This window comes from Lagenorhynchus albirostris, chromosome 10 (assembly GCF_949774975.1).
Source record: "Lagenorhynchus albirostris chromosome 10, mLagAlb1.1, whole genome shotgun sequence".
NCBI lineage: Eukaryota > Metazoa > Chordata > Mammalia > Artiodactyla > Delphinidae > Lagenorhynchus > Lagenorhynchus albirostris.
In genome coordinates this window covers 57,096,142-57,115,618 of record NC_083104.1, presented here as the reverse complement: position 1 = coordinate 57,115,618, position 19,477 = coordinate 57,096,142, and positions in this window count along the sequence as shown.

The window sequence follows — 19,477 nt, the reverse complement described above, 5'->3', positions numbered from 1 at the left end:
TCCATGCCTTCCTTCATGCAAAGGGTGTCTGCACTCTGGGGGAACCCTGAGCTGCACTGGAAAATACAATTAGCCTACCACTGTTCCTGGGAACTGGTCCGTGACGTCTGTCTACCTTAAGCGGCAACTACACTTTAAGTCCGGCTTCAAAACCTACAGGGTTTTCCCGAACTGGTAGATAGTCTAGAGAAGTACCGTCACCTAGGCCTAACTAAGCCCTCACCTCGATATCCTTACACCACAGTCAGGACTCCCAGCATGGCAATGGTGACTGGGGTCACAAGCCACTGTGTCCACGGGATGTACAAGAGACAGTCCGATGCGACTTGTTAATACGCTGCTTTGTCCTGCTGGAAATTGAGGCTTCCTGGGAATGTTGCTTTTCCTCATTGGAAAGTGGAGAGTTTGCGGCCCCAGTGTTTACCTGCCTGGTAAACACTGTTGTTGCCAATCTTCTCATTGCTGCAGAGTCGTCTCTGGGAGGACAAGTTATCTTCCGCGAAAGCACACTTGGCTTTCAATTCCTTCCACGTCCTCATCCCTCAAAAATCGTGCGTGAGTACGCCCACAACCCCGGACGACTCGCCTCAAGCCAACGTTCTACTTCTCTCATCACAGACATAGGCGGGCCGCAAGCTCACGGCAGCCTTTGTCAAAGCGGTGCTTTAAATGTAGGAAGTGTTTCTGGCGTCTGAAGACACGGGGGTCTGCACTAGGATCCAAGATGTAAACGACGGACTGCCCGTCCTTTCCGGGCCTTGTGAGCGAAGCTCGGTTGAGGGCAACCATAGGCCGAAAGAAGGGCTGTGAAGGGCGTCTTTTGTTAAAATGCTAGGATGCGGCAAGTTGAAACGACTGTAGTATCATCTCCGTGCTGTGCGCGCCTTGGACGTGCCATGGAGAGACGGAAACGACAGGGTGAATGCTCTGCGGTCCATTTTGAAACTAAGGCTTGAAGGGAAACTTTATTTTCCTCATTGGGGTTTCGAGAGCTGCGGGCTCAGTTCTCCCTGGGAAACAGTGTTGTTGCACAGTTGCCTTTGTGATGACAAGTGAGTTTCCTGGAAGGAGATTGGATGTTGCCGTTCCTCACTAAGTGCTCCCACTTTGGCTGTCCTCAGGGAAGAGAAGAACCACACGGGGCCGCTGGCCTTAAGCTAATGTTCAGGTTTTCTCATGAACGAGGTAGGCATGCAACACACACCATGCAGCCTTAGTCCCTGGGTTTCTCGAACTCTAGGAAGCATATCAGGTTCTCTCGTGAGTCGCGGGTCTGCACGAGGATCCGAAATGGACTAAAAGGGCCTCCTGTGTCTTCCGGGAGTTGTGAGCCATGCAACCGCTGGCAGCAGCTAGATGCCGAATCATGGTCAGTGAAGGGCTTCGTCAGAGAAACACCTAGGTTGGGATAGCTTAGAAACAGCCAGCTATCAGCGTTCTGTTTATTCCTTCATGCAAAACGTGTCTGCTTTTCTGCCGAACCCAGAGCACACAAAACGTACAGTGATTCGACCCAGCCTTCAGGGAACTCGCACGTGATGCAATTTACCCCAGGCGGCCCCTGGACTTTCAGTGTGGCCTGAAAAATTTCAGGCTCTCCCTTGAAAGCCAGGTATTCTGGAGATACATTGTACACACCGGCCTCACTCACCCCTGACTTGCTAATCCTTTCACCACAATCACGACCCCGTATCACAAAGTGTATCACAAAGTTTACTCAATAAAGGGTCTAGGGGGTCAGCTGCAAGTCCAGTAGGGAGTCTGAAACTGCAGCATAAGACGCTGTGCCCTCGCCTTGGAAACTGAAGCGTGATGGGAAGTTTATTTGGCACACCGGTATGTCGACACGCGGCCTCAAGGTTACCTGATGAACAGTGTAGTGGCCTATCTTTTCTTCATTGCAGAATTGCCTTTGTGAGGACAAAGTGATCTCCCCTCCCAACCCCGCGAGGCATACGTGGCCTTTCACTCCCTGCTAGGTGCTCATCCCTCAGCGATCGTCGGTGAGTCAGCCAAACGTATAGGAGGCTGGCCACGAGATAAGGTACTGTTTTGTTCGTCACACAGATAGGCAGGCAACAGGTTCCAGGCAGCGTTTGCCAAAGCGGTGCTTAAAGTGTAGGAAGCATTTCTGGTGTCTTAGGAATGACAGGTCTGCACTGGGATCCAAGATGGACACGAGGGACCGCCCGTCGCTTCTAGGAGCTGAGAGCAGTGTTCGGCTGAGGACAACCATATGCCGAAAGAAGGGCAGTAAAGGCCTCCTTTTGCTAAACATCTAGCATGTGGCAAGTGAAACAACTCAAGTATCTCCCTTCTGACGCACTTTGGGAGTACAAACTAGAGAAAGACACAGCAGGGTGAATGCTCTGCGTGGTCCCTTTTGAAAGTAAGTCTGCGAGTGAAATTTTATTTCCCTCATCGGGATTTACAGAGCCACGGGCTCAATTCTCCCCAAGAAACACTGTTGCTGCACAGCTTCTCTTCGTAACACAATTGCCCTCGTGATGACGTGAGTTTCTAGGCAAGAAACTCGGAGGTTGCCATCCCTTGGTAGGTGGCCATCCTTCAGGAGTCTTCAGGCAATGGGCCCACCACATGGGGCCTCTAGCCTCAAGCTAACGTCCAGGTGTTCTCATGACAGACTTAGGGAAGCAACAGATTGCATAGAGCCTTAGTCCCTTGTGGTTCTTGAACTCTAGGAAGCATACCAGCTCTCTTTTGGACTCACTTGTCAGCGCTAGGTCCCAAAACGTACTGAGAAAGGACTGCCTGTGTCTTCGGGGAGCCTTGAGCCATCTACCGTCGGGAACAGCTAGATGCCGACTGATGGGCCGTGAAGGCCTTCGTTGTTTAGACACCTGGATTGCGATAGCTTGAAAGCAACCCAGTTATCAGCGTTCCATGCCTTCCTTCATGCAAAGGGTGTCTGCACTCTGGGGGAACCCTGAGCTGCACTGGAAAATACAATTAGCCTACCACTGTTCCTGGGAACTGGTCCGTGACGTCTGTCTACCTTAAGCGGCAACTACGCTTTAAGTCCGGCTTCAAAACCTACAGGGTTTTCCCGAACTGGTAGATAGTCTAGAGAAGTACCGTCACCTAGGTCTAACTAAGCCCTCACCTCGATATCCTTACACCACAGTCAGGACTCCCAGCATGGCAATGGTGACTGGGGTCACAAGCCACTGTGTCCACGGGATGTACAAGAGACAGTCCGATGCGGCTTGTTAATACGCTGCTTTGTCCTGCTGGAAATTGAGGCTTCCTGGGAATGTTGCTTTTCCTCATTGGAAAGTGGAGAGTTTGCGGCCCCAGTGTTTACCTGCCTGGTAAACACTGTTGTTGCCAATCTTCTCATTGCTGCAGAGTCGTCTCTGGGAGGACAAGTTATCTTCCGCGAAAGCACACTTGGCTTTCAATTCCTTCCACGTCCTCATCCCTCAAAAATCGTGCGTGAGTACGCCCACAACCCCGGACGACTCGCCTCAAGCCAACGTTCTACTTCTCTCATCACAGACATAGGCGGGCCGCAAGCTCACGGCAGCCTTTGTCAAAGCGGTGCTTTAAATGTAGGAAGTGTTTCTGGCGTCTGAAGACACGGGGGTCTGCACTAGGATCCAAGATGTAAACGACGGACTGCCCGTCCTTTCCGGGCCTTGTGAGCGAAGCTCGGTTGAGGGCAACCATAGGCCGAAAGAAGGGCTGTGAAGGGCGTCTTTTGTTAAAATGCTAGGATGCGGCAAGTTGAAACGACTGTAGTATCATCTCCGTGCTGTGCGCGCCTTGGACGTGCCATGGAGAGACGGAAACAACAGGGTGAATGCTCTGCGGTCCATTTTGAAACTAAGGCTTGAAGGGAAACTTTATTTTCCTCATTGGGGTTTCGAGAGCTGCGGGCTCAGTTCTCCCTGGGAAACAGTGTTGTTGCACAGTTGCCTTTGTGATGACAAGTGAGTTTCCTGGAAGGAGATTGGATGTTGCCGTTCCTCACTAAGTGCTCCCACTTTGGCTGTCCTCAGGGAAGAGAAGAACCACACGGGGCCGCTGGCCTTAAGCTAATGTTCAGGTTTTCTCATGAACGAGGTAGGCATGCAACACACACCATGCAGCCTTAGTCCCTGGGTTTCTCGAACTCTAGGAAGCATATCAGGTTCTCTCGTGAGTCGCGGGTCTGCACGAGGATCCGAAATGGACTAAAAGGGCCTCCTGTGTCTTCCGGGAGTTGTGAGCCATGCAACCGCTGGCAGCAGCTAGATGCCGAATCATGGTCAGTGAAGGGCTTCGTCAGAGAAACACCTAGGTTGGGATAGCTTAGAAACAGCCAGCTATCAGCGTTCTGTTTATTCCTTCATGCAAAACGTGTCTGCTTTTCTGCCGAACCCAGAGCACACAAAACGTACAGTGATTCGACCCAGCCTTCAGGGAACTCGCACGTGATGCAATTTACCCCAGGCGGCCCCTGGACTTTCAGTGTGGCCTGAAAAATTTCAGGCTCTCCCTTGAAAGCCAGGTATTCTGGAGATACATTGTACACACCGGCCTCACTCACCCCTGACTTGCTAATCCTTTCACCACAATCACGACCCCGTATCACAAAGTGTATCACAAAGTTTACTCAATAAAGGGTCTAGGGGGTCAGCTGCAAGTCCAGTAGGGAGTCTGAAACTGCAGCATAAGACGCTGTGCCCTCGCCTTGGAAACTGAAGCGTGATGGGAAGTTTATTTGGCACACCGGTATGTCGACACGCGGCCTCAAGGTTACCTGATGAACAGTGTAGTGGCCTATCTTTTCTTCATTGCAGAATTGCCTTTGTGAGGACAAAGTGATCTCCCCTCCCAACCCCGCGAGGCATACGTGGCCTTTCACTCCCTGCTAGGTGCTCATCCCTCAGCGATCGTCGGTGAGTCAGCCAAACGTATAGGAGGCTGGCCACGAGATAAGGTACTGTTTTGTTCGTCACACAGATAGGCAGGCAACAGGTTCCAGGCAGCGTTTGCCAAAGCGGTGCTTAAAGTGTAGGAAGCATTTCTGGTGTCTTAGGAATGACAGGTCTGCACTGGGATCCAAGATGGACACGAGGGACCGCCCGTCGCTTCTAGGAGCTGAGAGCAGTGTTCGGCTGAGGACAACCATATGCCGAAAGAAGGGCAGTAAAGGCCTCCTTTTGCTAAACATCTAGCATGTGGCAAGTGAAACAACTCAAGTATCTCCCTTCTGACGCACTTTGGGAGTACAAACTAGAGAAAGACACAGCAGGGTGAATGCTCTGCGTGGTCCCTTTTGAAAGTAAGTCTGCGAGTGAAATTTTATTTCCCTCATCGGGATTTACAGAGCCACGGGCTCAATTCTCCCCAAGAAACACTGTTGCTGCACAGCTTCTCTTCGTAACACAATTGCCCTCGTGATGACGTGAGTTTCTAGGCAAGAAACTCGGAGGTTGCCATCCCTTGGTAGGTGGCCATCCTTCAGGAGTCTTCAGGCAATGGGCCCACCACATGGGGCCTCTAGCCTCAAGCTAACGTCCAGGTGTTCTCATGACAGACTTAGGGAAGCAACAGATTGCATAGAGCCTTAGTCCCTTGTGGTTCTTGAACTCTAGGAAGCATACCAGCTCTCTTTTGGACTCACTTGTCAGCGCTAGGTCCCAAAACGTACTGAGAAAGGACTGCCTGTGTCTTCGGGGAGCCTTGAGCCATCTACCGTCGGGAACAGCTAGATGCCGACTGATGGGCCGTGAAGGCCTTCGTTGTTTAGACACCTGGATTGCGATAGCTTGAAAGCAACCCAGTTATCAGCGTTCCATGCCTTCCTTCATGCAAAGGGTGTCTGCACTCTGGGGGAACCCTGAGCTGCACTGGAAAATACAATTAGCCTACCACTGTTCCTGGGAACTGGTCCGTGACGTCTGTCTACCTTAAGCGGCAACTACGCTTTAAGTCCGGCTTCAAAACCTACAGGGTTTTCCCGAACTGGTAGATAGTCTAGAGAAGTACCGTCACCTAGGTCTAACTAAGCCCTCACCTCGATATCCTTACACCACAGTCAGGACTCCCAGCATGGCAATGGTGACTGGGGTCACAAGCCACTGTGTCCACGGGATGTACAAGAGACAGTCCGATGCGGCTTGTTAATACGCTGCTTTGTCCTGCTGGAAATTGAGGCTTCCTGGGAATGTTGCTTTTCCTCATTGGAAAGTGGAGAGTTTGCGGCCCCAGTGTTTACCTGCCTGGTAAACACTGTTGTTGCCAATCTTCTCATTGCTGCAGAGTCGTCTCTGGGAGGACAAGTTATCTTCCGCGAAAGCACACTTGGCTTTCAATTCCTTCCACGTCCTCATCCCTCAAAAATCGTGCGTGAGTACGCCCACAACCCCGGACGACTCGCCTCAAGCCAACGTTCTACTTCTCTCATCACAGACATAGGCGGGCCGCAAGCTCACGGCAGCCTTTGTCAAAGCGGTGCTTTAAATGTAGGAAGTGTTTCTGGCGTCTGAAGACACGGGGGTCTGCACTAGGATCCAAGATGTAAACGACGGACTGCCCGTCCTTTCCGGGCCTTGTGAGCGAAGCTCGGTTGAGGGCAACCATAGGCCGAAAGAAGGGCTGTGAAGGGCGTCTTTTGTTAAAATGCTAGGATGCGGCAAGTTGAAACGACTGTAGTATCATCTCCGTGCTGTGCGCGCCTTGGACGTGCCATGGAGAGACGGAAACGACAGGGTGAATGCTCTGCGGTCCATTTTGAAACTAAGGCTTGAAGGGAAACTTTATTTTCCTCATTGGGGTTTCGAGAGCTGCGGGCTCAGTTCTCCCTGGGAAACAGTGTTGTTGCACAGTTGCCTTTGTGATGACAAGTGAGTTTCCTGGAAGGAGATTGGATGTTGCCGTTCCTCACTAAGTGCTCCCACTTTGGCTGTCCTCAGGGAAGAGAAGAACCACACGGGGCCGCTGGCCTTAAGCTAATGTTCAGGTTTTCTCATGAACGAGGTAGGCATGCAACACACACCATGCAGCCTTAGTCCCTGGGTTTCTCGAACTCTAGGAAGCATATCAGGTTCTCTCGTGAGTCGCGGGTCTGCACGAGGATCCGAAATGGACTAAAAGGGCCTCCTGTGTCTTCCGGGAGTTGTGAGCCATGCAACCGCTGGCAGCAGCTAGATGCCGAATCATGGTCAGTGAAGGGCTTCGTCAGAGAAACACCTAGGTTGGGATAGCTTAGAAACAGCCAGCTATCAGCGTTCTGTTTATTCCTTCATGCAAAACGTGTCTGCTTTTCTGCCGAACCCAGAGCACACAAAACGTACAGTGATTCGACCCAGCCTTCAGGGAACTCGCACGTGATGCAATTTACCCCAGGCGGCCCCTGGACTTTCAGTGTGGCCTGAAAAATTTCAGGCTCTCCCTTGAAAGCCAGGTATTCTGGAGATACATTGTACACACCGGCCTCACTCACCCCTGACTTGCTAATCCTTTCACCACAATCACGACCCCGTATCACAAAGTGTATCACAAAGTTTACTCAATAAAGGGTCTAGGGGGTCAGCTGCAAGTCCAGTAGGGAGTCTGAAACTGCAGCATAAGACGCTGTGCCCTCGCCTTGGAAACTGAAGCGTGATGGGAAGTTTATTTGGCACACCGGTATGTCGACACGCGGCCTCAAGGTTACCTGATGAACAGTGTAGTGGCCTATCTTTTCTTCATTGCAGAATTGCCTTTGTGAGGACAAAGTGATCTCCCCTCCCAACCCCGCGAGGCATACGTGGCCTTTCACTCCCTGCTAGGTGCTCATCCCTCAGCGATCGTCGGTGAGTCAGCCAAACGTATAGGAGGCTGGCCACGAGATAAGGTACTGTTTTGTTCGTCACACAGATAGGCAGGCAACAGGTTCCAGGCAGCGTTTGCCAAAGCGGTGCTTAAAGTGTAGGAAGCATTTCTGGTGTCTTAGGAATGACAGGTCTGCACTGGGATCCAAGATGGACACGAGGGACCGCCCGTCGCTTCTAGGAGCTGAGAGCAGTGTTCGGCTGAGGACAACCATATGCCGAAAGAAGGGCAGTAAAGGCCTCCTTTTGCTAAACATCTAGCATGTGGCAAGTGAAACAACTCAAGTATCTCCCTTCTGACGCACTTTGGGAGTACAAACTAGAGAAAGACACAGCAGGGTGAATGCTCTGCGTGGTCCCTTTTGAAAGTAAGTCTGCGAGTGAAATTTTATTTCCCTCATCGGGATTTACAGAGCCACGGGCTCAATTCTCCCCAAGAAACACTGTTGCTGCACAGCTTCTCTTCGTAACACAATTGCCCTCGTGATGACGTGAGTTTCTAGGCAAGAAACTCGGAGGTTGCCATCCCTTGGTAGGTGGCCATCCTTCAGGAGTCTTCAGGCAATGGGCCCACCACATGGGGCCTCTAGCCTCAAGCTAACGTCCAGGTGTTCTCATGACAGACTTAGGGAAGCAACAGATTGCATAGAGCCTTAGTCCCTTGTGGTTCTTGAACTCTAGGAAGCATACCAGCTCTCTTTTGGACTCACTTGTCAGCGCTAGGTCCCAAAACGTACTGAGAAAGGACTGCCTGTGTCTTCGGGGAGCCTTGAGCCATCTACCGTCGGGAACAGCTAGATGCCGACTGATGGGCCGTGAAGGCCTTCGTTGTTTAGACACCTGGATTGCGATAGCTTGAAAGCAACCCAGTTATCAGCGTTCCATGCCTTCCTTCATGCAAAGGGTGTCTGCACTCTGGAGGAACCCTGAGCTGCACTGGAAAATACAATTAGCCTACCACTGTTTCTGGGAACTGGTCCGTGACGTCTGTCTACCTTAAGCGGCAACTACGCTTTAAGTCCGGCTTCAAAACCTACAGGGTTTTCCCGAACTGGTAGATAGTCTAGAGAAGTACCGTCACCTAGGCCTAACTAAGCCCTCACCTCGATATCCTTACACCACAGTCAGGACTCCCAGCATGGCAATGGTGACTGGGGTCACAAGCCACTGTGTCCACGGGATGTACAAGAGACAGTCCGATGCGACTTGTTAATACGCTGCTTTGTCCTGCTGGAAATTGAGGCTTCCTGGGAATGTTGCTTTTCCTCATTGGAAAGTGGAGAGTTTGCGGCCCCAGTGTTACCTGCCTGGTAAACACTGTTGTTGCCAATCTTCTCATTGCTGCAGAGTCGTCTCTGGGAGGACAAGTTATCTTCCGCGAAAGCACACTTGGCTTTCAATTCCTTCCACGTCCTCATCCCTCAAAAATCGTGCGTGAGTACGCCCACAACCCCGGACGACTCGCCTCAAGCCAACGTTCTACTTCTCTCATCACAGACATAGGCGGGCCGCAAGCTCACGGCAGCCTTTGTCAAAGCGGTGCTTTAAATGTAGGAAGTGTTTCTGGCGTCTGAAGACACGGGGGTCTGCACTAGGATCCAAGATGTAAACGACGGACTGCCCGTCCTTTCCGGGCCTTGTGAGCGAAGCTCGGTTGAGGGCAACCATAGGCCGAAAGAAGGGCTGTGAAGGGCGTCTTTTGTTAAAATGCTAGGATGCGGCAAGTTGAAACGACTGTAGTATCATCTCCGTGCTGTGCGCGCCTTGGACGTGCCATGGAGAGACGGAAACGACAGGGTGAATGCTCTGCGGTCCATTTTGAAACTAAGGCTTGAAGGGAAACTTTATTTTCCTCATTGGGGTTTCGAGAGCTGCGGGCTCAGTTCTCCCTGGGAAACAGTGTTGTTGCACAGTTGCCTTTGTGATGACAAGTGAGTTTCCTGGAAGGAGATTGGATGTTGCCGTTCCTCACTAAGTGCTCCCACTTTGGCTGTCCTCAGGGAAGAGAAGAACCACACGGGGCCGCTGGCCTTAAGCTAATGTTCAGGTTTTCTCATGAACGAGGTAGGCATGCAACACACACCATGCAGCCTTAGTCCCTGGGTTTCTCGAACTCTAGGAAGCATATCAGGTTCTCTCGTGAGTCGCGGGTCTGCACGAGGATCCGAAATGGACTAAAAGGGCCTCCTGTGTCTTCCGGGAGTTGTGAGCCATGCAACCGCTGGCAGCAGCTAGATGCCGAATCATGGTCAGTGAAGGGCTTCGTCAGAGAAACACCTAGGTTGGGATAGCTTAGAAACAGCCAGCTATCAGCGTTCTGTTTATTCCTTCATGCAAAACGTGTCTGCTTTTCTGCCGAACCCAGAGCACACAAAACGTACAGTGATTCGACCCAGCCTTCAGGGAACTCGCACGTGATGCAATTTACCCCAGGCGGCCCCTGGACTTTCAGTGTGGCCTGAAAAATTTCAGGCTCTCCCTTGAAAGCCAGGTATTCTGGAGATACATTGTACACACCGGCCTCACTCACCCCTGACTTGCTAATCCTTTCACCACAATCACGACCCCGTATCACAAAGTGTATCACAAAGTTTACTCAATAAAGGGTCTAGGGGGTCAGCTGCAAGTCCAGTAGGGAGTCTGAAACTGCAGCATAAGACGCTGTGCCCTCGCCTTGGAAACTGAAGCGTGATGGGAAGTTTATTTGGCACACCGGTATGTCGACACGCGGCCTCAAGGTTACCTGATGAACAGTGTAGTGGCCTATCTTTTCTTCATTGCAGAATTGCCTTTGTGAGGACAAAGTGATCTCCCCTCCCAACCCCGCGAGGCATACGTGGCCTTTCACTCCCTGCTAGGTGCTCATCCCTCAGCGATCGTCGGTGAGTCAGCCAAACGTATAGGAGGCTGGCCACGAGATAAGGTACTGTTTTGTTCGTCACACAGATAGGCAGGCAACAGGTTCCAGGCAGCGTTTGCCAAAGCGGTGCTTAAAGTGTAGGAAGCATTTCTGGTGTCTTAGGAATGACAGGTCTGCACTGGGATCCAAGATGGACACGAGGGACCGCCCGTCGCTTCTAGGAGCTGAGAGCAGTGTTCGGCTGAGGACAACCATATGCCGAAAGAAGGGCAGTAAAGGCCTCCTTTTGCTAAACATCTAGCATGTGGCAAGTGAAACAACTCAAGTATCTCCCTTCTGACGCACTTTGGGAGTACAAACTAGAGAAAGACACAGCAGGGTGAATGCTCTGCGTGGTCCCTTTTGAAAGTAAGTCTGCGAGTGAAATTTTATTTCCCTCATCGGGATTTACAGAGCCACGGGCTCAATTCTCCCCAAGAAACACTGTTGCTGCACAGCTTCTCTTCGTAACACAATTGCCCTCGTGATGACGTGAGTTTCTAGGCAAGAAACTCGGAGGTTGCCATCCCTTGGTAGGTGGCCATCCTTCAGGAGTCTTCAGGCAATGGGCCCACCACATGGGGCCTCTAGCCTCAAGCTAACGTCCAGGTGTTCTCATGACAGACTTAGGGAAGCAACAGATTGCATAGAGCCTTAGTCCCTTGTGGTTCTTGAACTCTAGGAAGCATACCAGCTCTCTTTTGGACTCACTTGTCAGCGCTAGGTCCCAAAACGTACTGAGAAAGGACTGCCTGTGTCTTCGGGGAGCCTTGAGCCATCTACCGTCGGGAACAGCTAGATGCCGACTGATGGGCCGTGAAGGCCTTCGTTGTTTAGACACCTGGATTGCGATAGCTTGAAAGCAACCCAGTTATCAGCGTTCCATGCCTTCCTTCATGCAAAGGGTGTCTGCACTCTGGGGGAACCCTGAGCTGCACTGGAAAATACAATTAGCCTACCACTGTTCCTGGGAACTGGTCCGTGACGTCTGTCTACCTTAAGCGGCAACTACACTTTAAGTCCGGCTTCAAAACCTACAGGGTTTTCCCGAACTGGTAGATAGTCTAGAGAAGTACCGTCACCTAGGCCTAACTAAGCCCTCACCTCGATATCCTTACACCACAGTCAGGACTCCCAGCATGGCAATGGTGACTGGGGTCACAAGCCACTGTGTCCACGGGATGTACAAGAGACAGTCCGATGCGACTTGTTAATACGCTGCTTTGTCCTGCTGGAAATTGAGGCTTCCTGGGAATGTTGCTTTTCCTCATTGGAAAGTGGAGAGTTTGCGGCCCCAGTGTTTACCTGCCTGGTAAACACTGTTGTTGCCAATCTTCTCATTGCTGCAGAGTCGTCTCTGGGAGGACAAGTTATCTTCCGCGAAAGCACACTTGGCTTTCAATTCCTTCCACGTCCTCATCCCTCAAAAATCGTGCGTGAGTACGCCCACAACCCCGGACGACTCGCCTCAAGCCAACGTTCTACTTCTCTCATCACAGACATAGGCGGGCCGCAAGCTCACGGCAGCCTTTGTCAAAGCGGTGCTTTAAATGTAGGAAGTGTTTCTGGCGTCTGAAGACACGGGGGTCTGCACTAGGATCCAAGATGTAAACGACGGACTGCCCGTCCTTTCCGGGCCTTGTGAGCGAAGCTCGGTTGAGGGCAACCATAGGCCGAAAGAAGGGCTGTGAAGGGCGTCTTTTGTTAAAATGCTAGGATGCGGCAAGTTGAAACGACTGTAGTATCATCTCCGTGCTGTGCGCGCCTTGGACGTGCCATGGAGAGACGGAAACGACAGGGTGAATGCTCTGCGGTCCATTTTGAAACTAAGGCTTGAAGGGAAACTTTATTTTCCTCATTGGGGTTTCGAGAGCTGCGGGCTCAGTTCTCCCTGGGAAACAGTGTTGTTGCACAGTTGCCTTTGTGATGACAAGTGAGTTTCCTGGAAGGAGATTGGATGTTGCCGTTCCTCACTAAGTGCTCCCACTTTGGCTGTCCTCAGGGAAGAGAAGAACCACACGGGGCCGCTGGCCTTAAGCTAATGTTCAGGTTTTCTCATGAACGAGGTAGGCATGCAACACACACCATGCAGCCTTAGTCCCTGGGTTTCTCGAACTCTAGGAAGCATATCAGGTTCTCTCGTGAGTCGCGGGTCTGCACGAGGATCCGAAATGGACTAAAAGGGCCTCCTGTGTCTTCCGGGAGTTGTGAGCCATGCAACCGCTGGCAGCAGCTAGATGCCGAATCATGGTCAGTGAAGGGCTTCGTCAGAGAAACACCTAGGTTGGGATAGCTTAGAAACAGCCAGCTATCAGCGTTCTGTTTATTCCTTCATGCAAAACGTGTCTGCTTTTCTGCCGAACCCAGAGCACACAAAACGTACAGTGATTCGACCCAGCCTTCAGGGAACTCGCACGTGATGCAATTTACCCCAGGCGGCCCCTGGACTTTCAGTGTGGCCTGAAAAATTTCAGGCTCTCCCTTGAAAGCCAGGTATTCTGGAGATACATTGTACACACCGGCCTCACTCACCCCTGACTTGCTAATCCTTTCACCACAATCACGACCCCGTATCACAAAGTGTATCACAAAGTTTACTCAATAAAGGGTCTAGGGGGTCAGCTGCAAGTCCAGTAGGGAGTCTGAAACTGCAGCATAAGACGCTGTGCCCTCGCCTTGGAAACTGAAGCGTGATGGGAAGTTTATTTGGCACACCGGTATGTCGACACGCGGCCTCAAGGTTACCTGATGAACAGTGTAGTGGCCTATCTTTTCTTCATTGCAGAATTGCCTTTGTGAGGACAAAGTGATCTCCCCTCCCAACCCCGCGAGGCATACGTGGCCTTTCACTCCCTGCTAGGTGCTCATCCCTCAGCGATCGTCGGTGAGTCAGCCAAACGTATAGGAGGCTGGCCACGAGATAAGGTACTGTTTTGTTCGTCACACAGATAGGCAGGCAACAGGTTCCAGGCAGCGTTTGCCAAAGCGGTGCTTAAAGTGTAGGAAGCATTTCTGGTGTCTTAGGAATGACAGGTCTGCACTGGGATCCAAGATGGACACGAGGGACCGCCCGTCGCTTCTAGGAGCTGAGAGCAGTGTTCGGCTGAGGACAACCATATGCCGAAAGAAGGGCAGTAAAGGCCTCCTTTTGCTAAACATCTAGCATGTGGCAAGTGAAACAACTCAAGTATCTCCCTTCTGACGCACTTTGGGAGTACAAACTAGAGAAAGACACAGCAGGGTGAATGCTCTGCGTGGTCCCTTTTGAAAGTAAGTCTGCGAGTGAAATTTTATTTCCCTCATCGGGATTTACAGAGCCACGGGCTCAATTCTCCCCAAGAAACACTGTTGCTGCACAGCTTCTCTTCGTAACACAATTGCCCTCGTGATGACGTGAGTTTCTAGGCAAGAAACTCGGAGGTTGCCATCCCTTGGTAGGTGGCCATCCTTCAGGAGTCTTCAGGCAATGGGCCCACCACATGGGGCCTCTAGCCTCAAGCTAACGTCCAGGTGTTCTCATGACAGACTTAGGGAAGCAACAGATTGCATAGAGCCTTAGTCCCTTGTGGTTCTTGAACTCTAGGAAGCATACCAGCTCTCTTTTGGACTCACTTGTCAGCGCTAGGTCCCAAAACGTACTGAGAAAGGACTGCCTGTGTCTTCGGGGAGCCTTGAGCCATCTACCGTCGGGAACAGCTAGATGCCGACTGATGGGCCGTGAAGGCCTTCGTTGTTTAGACACCTGGATTGCGATAGCTTGAAAGCAACCCAGTTATCAGCGTTCCATGCCTTCCTTCATGCAAAGGGTGTCTGCACTCTGGGGGAACCCTGAGCTGCACTGGAAAATACAATTAGCCTACCACTGTTCCTGGGAACTGGTCCGTGACGTCTGTCTACCTTAAGCGGCAACTACGCTTTAAGTCCGGCTTCAAAACCTACAGGGTTTTCCCGAACTGGTAGATAGTCTAGAGAAGTACCGTCACCTAGGTCTAACTAAGCCCTCACCTCGATATCCTTACACCACAGTCAGGACTCCCAGCATGGCAATGGTGACTGGGGTCACAAGCCACTGTGTCCACGGGATGTACAAGAGACAGTCCGATGCGGCTTGTTAATACGCTGCTTTGTCCTGCTGGAAATTGAGGCTTCCTGGGAATGTTGCTTTTCCTCATTGGAAAGTGGAGAGTTTGCGGCCCCAGTGTTTACCTGCCTGGTAAACACTGTTGTTGCCAATCTTCTCATTGCTGCAGAGTCGTCTCTGGGAGGACAAGTTATCTTCCGCGAAAGCACACTTGGCTTTCAATTCCTTCCACGTCCTCATCCCTCAAAAATCGTGCGTGAGTACGCCCACAACCCCGGACGACTCGCCTCAAGCCAACGTTCTACTTCTCTCATCACAGACATAGGCGGGCCGCAAGCTCACGGCAGCCTTTGTCAAAGCGGTGCTTTAAATGTAGGAAGTGTTTCTGGCGTCTGAAGACACGGGGGTCTGCACTAGGATCCAAGATGTAAACGACGGACTGCCCGTCCTTTCCGGGCCTTGTGAGCGAAGCTCGGTTGAGGGCAACCATAGGCCGAAAGAAGGGCTGTGAAGGGCGTCTTTTGTTAAAATGCTAGGATGCGGCAAGTTGAAACGACTGTAGTATCATCTCCGTGCTGTGCGCGCCTTGGACGTGCCATGGAGAGACGGAAACGACAGGGTGAATGCTCTGCGGTCCATTTTGAAACTAAGGCTTGAAGGGAAACTTTATTTTCCTCATTGGGGTTTCGAGAGCTGCGGGCTCAGTTCTCCCTGGGAAACAGTGTTGTTGCACAGTTGCCTTTGTGATGACAAGTGAGTTTCCTGGAAGGAGATTGGATGTTGCCGTTCCTCACTAAGTGCTCCCACTTTGGCTGTCCTCAGGGAAGAGAAGAACCACACGGGGCCGCTGGCCTTAAGCTAATGTTCAGGTTTTCTCATGAACGAGGTAGGCATGCAACACACACCATGCAGCCTTAGTCCCTGGGTTTCTCGAACTCTAGGAAGCATATCAGGTTCTCTCGTGAGTCGCGGGTCTGCACGAGGATCCGAAATGGACTAAAAGGGCCTCCTGTGTCTTCCGGGAGTTGTGAGCCATGCAACCGCTGGCAGCAGCTAGATGCCGAATCATGGTCAGTGAAGGGCTTCGTCAGAGAAACACCTAGGTTGGGATAGCTTAGAAACAGCCAGCTATCAGCGTTCTGTTTATTCCTTCATGCAAAACGTGTCTGCTTTTCTGCCGAACCCAGAGCACACAAAACGTACAGTGATTCGACCCAGCCTTCAGGGAACTCGCACGTGATGCAATTTACCCCAGGCGGCCCCTGGACTTTCAGTGTGGCCTGAAAAATTTCAGGCTCTCCCTTGAAAGCCAGGTATTCTGGAGATACATTGTACACACCGGCCTCACTCACCCCTGACTTGCTAATCCTTTCACCACAATCACGACCCCGTATCACAAAGTGTATCACAAAGTTTACTCAATAAAGGGTCTAGGGGGTCAGCTGCAAGTCCAGTAGGGAGTCTGAAACTGCAGCATAAGACGCTGTGCCCTCGCCTTGGAAACTGAAGCGTGATGGGAAGTTTATTTGGCACACCGGTATGTCGACACGCGGCCTCAAGGTTACCTGATGAACAGTGTAGTGGCCTATCTTTTCTTCATTGCAGAATTGCCTTTGTGAGGACAAAGTGATCTCCCCTCCCAACCCCGCGAGGCATACGTGGCCTTTCACTCCCTGCTAGGTGCTCATCCCTCAGCGATCGTCGGTGAGTCAGCCAAACGTATAGGAGGCTGGCCACGAGATAAGGTACTGTTTTGTTCGTCACACAGATAGGCAGGCAACAGGTTCCAGGCAGCGTTTGCCAAAGCGGTGCTTAAAGTGTAGGAAGCATTTCTGGTGTCTTAGGAATGACAGGTCTGCACTGGGATCCAAGATGGACACGAGGGACCGCCCGTCGCTTCTAGGAGCTGAGAGCAGTGTTCGGCTGAGGACAACCATATGCCGAAAGAAGGGCAGTAAAGGCCTCCTTTTGCTAAACATCTAGCATGTGGCAAGTGAAACAACTCAAGTATCTCCCTTCTGACGCACTTTGGGAGTACAAACTAGAGAAAGACACAGCAGGGTGAATGCTCTGCGTGGTCCCTTTTGAAAGTAAGTCTGCGAGTGAAATTTTATTTCCCTCATCGGGATTTACAGAGCCACGGGCTCAATTCTCCCCAAGAAACACTGTTGCTGCACAGCTTCTCTTCGTAACACAATTGCCCTCGTGATGACGTGAGTTTCTAGGCAAGAAACTCGGAGGTTGCCATCCCTTGGTAGGTGGCCATCCTTCAGGAGTCTTCAGGCAATGGGCCCACCACATGGGGCCTCTAGCCTCAAGCTAACGTCCAGGTGTTCTCATGACAGACTTAGGGAAGCAACAGATTGCATAGAGCCTTAGTCCCTTGTGGTTCTTGAACTCTAGGAAGCATACCAGCTCTCTTTTGGACTCACTTGTCAGCGCTAGGTCCCAAAACGTACTGAGAAAGGACTGCCTGTGTCTTCGGGGAGCCTTGAGCCATCTACCGTCGGGAACAGCTAGATGCCGACTGATGGGCCGTGAAGGCCTTCGTTGTTTAGACACCTGGATTGCGATAGCTTGAAAGCAACCCAGTTATCAGCGTTCCATGCCTTCCTTCATGCAAAGGGTGTCTGCACTCTGGGGGAACCCTGAGCTGCACTGGAAAATACAATTAGCCTACCACTGTTCCTGGGAACTGGTCCGTGACGTCTGTCTACCTTAAGCGGCAACTACACTTTAAGTCCGGCTTCAAAACCTACAGGGTTTTCCCGAACTGGTAGATAGTCTAGAGAAGTACCGTCACCTAGGCCTAACTAAGCCCTCACCTCGATATCCTTACACCACAGTCAGGACTCCCAGCATGGCAATGGTGACTGGGGTCACAAGCCACTGTGTCCACGGGATGTACAAGAGACAGTCCGATGCGACTTGTTAATACGCTGCTTTGTCCTGCTGGAAATTGAGGCTTCCTGGGAATGTTGCTTTTCCTCATTGGAAAGTGGAGAGTTTGCGGCCCCAGTGTTTACCTGCCTGGTAAACACTGTTGTTGCCAATCTTCTCATTGCTGCAGAGTCGTCTCTGGGAGGACAAGTTATCTTCCGCGAAAGCACACTTGGCTTTCAATTCCTTCCACGTCCTCATCCCTCAAAAATCGTGCGTGAGTACGCCCACAACCCCGGACGACTCGCCTCAAGCCAACGTTCTACTTCTCTCATCACAGACATAGGCGGGCCGCAAGCTCACGGCAGCCTTTGTCAAAGCGGTGCTTTAAATGTAGGAAGTGTTTCTGGCGTCTGAAGACACGGGGGTCTGCACTAGGATCCAAGATGTAAACGACGGACTGCCCGTCCTTTCCGGGCCTTGTGAGCGAAGCTCGGTTGAGGGCAACCATAGGCCGAAAGAAGGGCTGTGAAGGGCGTCTTTTGTTAAAATGCTAGGATGCGGCAAGTTGAAACGACTGTAGTATCATCTCCGTGCTGTGCGCGCCTTGGACGTGCCATGGAGAGACGGAAACGACAGGGTGAATGCTCTGCGGTCCATTTTGAAACTAAGGCTTGAAGGGAAACTTTATTTTCCTCATTGGGGTTTCGAGAGCTGCGGGCTCAGTTCTCCCTGGGAAACAGTGTTGTTGCACAGTTGCCTTTGTGATGACAAGTGAGTTTCCTGGAAGGAGATTGGATGTTGCCGTTCCTCACTAAGTGCTCCCACTTTGGCTGTCCTCAGGGAAGAGAAGAACCACACGGGGCCGCTGGCCTTAAGCTAATGTTCAGGTTTTCTCATGAACGAGGTAGGCATGCAACACACACCATGCAGCCTTAGTCCCTGGGTTTCTCGAACTCTAGGAAGCATATCAGGTTCTCTCGTGAGTCGCGGGTCTGCACGAGGATCCGAAATGGACTAAAAGGGCCTCCTGTGTCTTCCGGGAGTTGTGAGCCATGCAACCGCTGGCAGCAGCTAGATGCCGAATCATGGTCAGTGAAGGGCTTCGTCAGAGAAACACCTAGGTTGGGATAGCTTAGAAACAGCCAGCTATCAGCGTTCTGTTTATTCCTTCATGCAAAACGTGTCTGCTTTTCTGCCGAACCCAGAGCACACAAAACGTACAGTGATTCGACCCAGCCTTCAGGGAACTCGCACGTGATGCAATTTACCCCAGGCGGCCCCTGGACTTTCAGTGTGGCCTGAAAAATTTCAGGCTCTCCCTTGAAAGCCAGGTATTCTGGAGATACATTGTACACACCGGCCTCACTCACCCCTGACTTGCTAATCCTTTCACCACAATCACGACCCCGTATCACAAAGTGTATCACAAAGTTTACTCAATAAAGGGTCTAGGGGGTCAGCTGCAAGTCCAGTAGGGAGTCTGAAACTGCAGCATAAGACGCTGTGCCCTCGCCTTGGAAACTGAAGCGTGATGGGAAGTTTATTTGGCACACCGGTATGTCGACACGCGGCCTCAAGGTTACCTGATGAACAGTGTAGTGGCCTATCTTTTCTTCATTGCAGAATTGCCTTTGTGAGGACAAAGTGATCTCCCCTCCCAACCCCGCGAGGCATACGTGGCCTTTCACTCCCTGCTAGGTGCTCATCCCTCAGCGATCGTCGGTGAGTCAGCCAAACGTATAGGAGGCTGGCCACGAGATAAGGTACTGTTTTGTTCGTCACACAGATAGG